Source organism: Calidris pugnax, unplaced genomic scaffold (genome assembly GCF_001431845.1).
Source record: "Calidris pugnax isolate Ruff unplaced genomic scaffold, ASM143184v1 scaffold11, whole genome shotgun sequence".
In the NCBI taxonomy this organism is placed as follows: Eukaryota; Metazoa; Chordata; class Aves; order Charadriiformes; family Scolopacidae; genus Calidris; species Calidris pugnax.
Genome location: NW_015090803.1, coordinates 14,655,674 through 14,659,516, shown reverse-complemented (window position 1 = coordinate 14,659,516; position 3,843 = coordinate 14,655,674).

Sequence of the window (3,843 nt, the reverse complement as noted above, 5' to 3'; positions counted from 1 at the left end):
AGTATTTTGCTTATACTTTTAAGAAGAATAAGTCAAATTAAAGTCTAAATTTAATGCTTACGAAGTACAAGATTGCAAGTGGCATTCCTACGCCTGGAAATACCTGGTTTTTTCAGCCCTGCTCTTCCCCTCCCCAATTTTGATGTGCATGAGAGATTTTAGACAAACCACAAGGGAAGAAAAATGACTCTATAAGACAAAGAGTGAAACTACTGAAAGTACTGTCAATGGCTTATTGTAACCCTGGGAAAAATGAAGCAATAAAAATAAATGTATGCAAACAATGTTTCATTCACAACATTTTAGACAATCCGTAATAGCAGAGAGTAAGAAAAACAGGTCACACTGTCTTAATTTTACAACAATAGTATATACTTTAGGAGAACTCTGCATATACATGAGTCTTCACATTTCAAATTTGTGCCTCAGAAGTGACACAGACCTTTAGATTTCAGGCATATAATAAATAACATAAAGCAGGAGCAATAATGTGGGATCACAGCCTACAGAAACGATTTGCCTATAAGCTAAGTTCACATTCAGAGTGTTTCAGCAGAGGGCCCCACGAGGAAAACCTCTTCCAAACGACCCCAGCTGATGTCAGCTTTACAGGGAAATGAAGAGTAAACTACCCAAACGGCTCCATTTGAAGCTTTTTTGACTACTCAGAAGCGTGTGGGCATCCAGCCCCAGGAACTCTGAGTTTTCACTGCCCTCTCTCCTTGCAGGAGCGTTTCCTTGCGCACTTTCATCCTGCCTGTAAGTGCACATTAGCAGCATTACAAGGGCCCAGTGTACTCTCCCCCCGTCGCAGTTTCCCATGAAAGAAGGACTAATGCACACTGTTTGTAGCTCCTCCTGTTGCCAGCAGTGCCATTGAAAGAGACCAAAGAAGGGCAGGAGAACAAAGACTGTGCAGGGAAGCGGAGAATAAGCGTCAGAAAAAGCGAGGGAAGAAAAGGAAAAGGCATATTCTGCTTTTGGTTATGTCTGGCAGCTCTGGATTCATGTAACAGATGGGGGTGCAGAATTTGTCCCTATAGAGACAAAGGGTGAAGAGACAAATACTTAGGGTCCTGTCTTGGATCAGCTATTTAAAAAATCTTTTAAAAAAGCAATCAAATAAACACTATATGCTTTCCCTAAAGAGAAGGAAAGACTTCCCTCCAACTGCAAGAAAGCCTTTTTATAACTAACAACTTGTAATTATCCATTTAAAACAATTAAGCCAATTTAGTTCTAGCCAGAATACCAGTGAATTTCTGCAGGCTGATGGGGAATAGGAGCAAACGTACTCCTGACCACTACCAAAAATTACAGCAGTCAGCAGAGCCAAATGCTGCAACAACAAAAGCATTATTCTAAATCTAAACCACGTTATTCCAAGCTTCTATGTAACTTATGAACAGAACTGGAGGGGGAAGAAAAAAAAAAAAAAAGAAAGAACTAGAGCCCAGCTACACTCCTCCTAGCTCTATCTCCTTAATTGAAGCTACTGATTATTAATACCAGCTGAACTGTGCCCCAGAGTTTGTGGTCAGAGGTGGATACAAACCAAGTTGCATTAGTCATAGTTAGATGCCTACCTGAATCTGAAGCAGTAAATCTGTAGCAGGTACTTCTCACCCACGAAGGACTGTAGGAGCCGGGTCCCTTAACAAGAAATACCAGCGTTAATTAAGAAAGTGGAGGTACACCTATTAATAATTAACACTGAAAGAGATCTTCTAAGAAGGGCAGCGGATGGTAATATTGAATAATTCAGCACCATAACCAAAGGAACAATGTCCAGTAACTTTATATGTGAGCACTTGCAACAAAATCCAACAAAAGCCATTTGATATGTCGATGGCTTCTTGTGTTCAGGAAAGGGTATTCACATTCAAGACACTCCTTCCTACAGAGTGGGCATCAAACAATTTCTTAAACCTGTCTTTACAACAAAATTAAAAGCAGCCGGTAAAATTGCACTGAAACAAGTGACTCTATACCGGGTTTACACTCTGCCAGGCTTGAGCCCAAAAGATCAGAAGTGTGGCCCAGTAAAGACAGTAGATCAAGTCAGTAAATCTGCATTCCCAAGAGGCCAAAGCAGCCACATTGAGTCAGTTTAATTAGCAAGGGAAAAAAAAAAAATCACAACAGATTTTTCACTCATCCTGTCACTTCACAAAGCTCCAGCAGCAGGGATGGTCTGTGTCTGTCAAGTTTAGAAACAAACAAACAGAAAGCTTCAGCAGCTGTTGAGCATTCAGATTTAATTTGTGGCCACAAATATTGGAGAATTAAAATTTGTTGCCTGGCTAGCAGCTGAGAGGTAGATATACATCAGTAAAAAAGAAACAAGTCTCTATTATTGCAGGAGGAAAAAAAAAAGTATAATATATTTAATTGCAGAATTCTGGCAAAATATCAAAGAGCATAGAAAAAAAACGTTCAAAAGAAAAAAAAGATCGGAGTGACAGACTAGGAAAGACAAAGCCTGCTGCTGTTCAGGCTTTTTCTGTCTCGCTGCTGGCAAGGATTAGCCTGCTGCGGCTTCCCTTCGCAGACAGAGGCCAGCCAAATTACATAAACCAAAATGCTTTTGGAATTTCCTTCTTAAATTGTTTTGATGACAAGTTCCTATTAAGAATTGGTGCAAATTCGTCAGACAGTAGATGCAGCTTCCTCTGCTTACTAGGAACTGACCATCTCAACTTCTTCTCTGGCACCAAACCCTGGTGAAGTGAAACTACCACACTACATATCCTCGCAGACATCCCAAGGGAGGAACACAGGTCTCCTTGTCTCTTTGTGAAGCCCAGCAAAAAAGTAAGAAAATATCTTGGGTCACTAATCCCACAACGTGTGTACACGCTGAAATATCTGGTGGTTATTAGATTTGATGTATTGAGTATAAAGCATCACACAGTGGAGTCTCATCTAGGGTCGCTAGTCCAGCCCATGGCAACTGTAAAGACAGGATTTTGGAGGGGACAAGTGAACTGGGACACTATTCCAGCCAATTAAAAAAACAGTAACAAAATCTTGGTATTGACTAGTAAGAAATTAACGATAGAGATGGAAGATTTTGCTTGACAACCTGCAAGTAAAAATATTTCACCCCCAAACTACGAAAAGATACATGAGATGTAAACACTTAAGGAGTAGCACAGTGGAAGCATGACTGTTAGTACGATTTTTAAATACAGATTTTAAAAATATAAAAATACGGATTAACAGCGGGTAAAACTGTAGCAGCACTCCGAACAGTTTAATGGCCTGGAAGAGTAAATCCCTTCGCTGACCCAGGGCAGTGGGTCACCCATCACACATCACGCACCCCCACGGAGAGGGAAGGGAGGAACCTCTCGTTCCCCCAACAACAACAACATGGCCCAGGAGAGGCCAAACCTCCCCCCGCCGCCCCGGAGCGAGGCCCCGGCAAGTCCCCCTCTGCCCAGCTCCTCTCGCAGGCAGAGCACACGGCCGGGAGCCACCCAGGGCTGCCTGTCAGCCCTGGGGCCTGGTGCCCCGGGCCCGGCGAGCAGCTCCCAGTAGGCCTCACACCCTCCACCGCCCCAGGGCCGAGGCGTGGGCCCCAGCTTCCCTCCTAACCACAGCAGGCGGGCCTAGGGGTTGCGGGGCCGACACCTCCACCGTGAGAACGGGCCGTGCGGGTTGCGCGGCGGGGCGAAGCGGGGCGAAGCGGGGCGAAGCTCCCCCGATGCCCGCCGCTCCCGGCTGAGGGGACGGGCGGCGACAGCCCTCACCGCCGCTCCCAGCGCCCCCCGCGCTCGCCGCCTCATTTGCATGTTTTTACCTTTGCGCCCGCGAGCGGCCAATCAGCGGGCGCGGCGG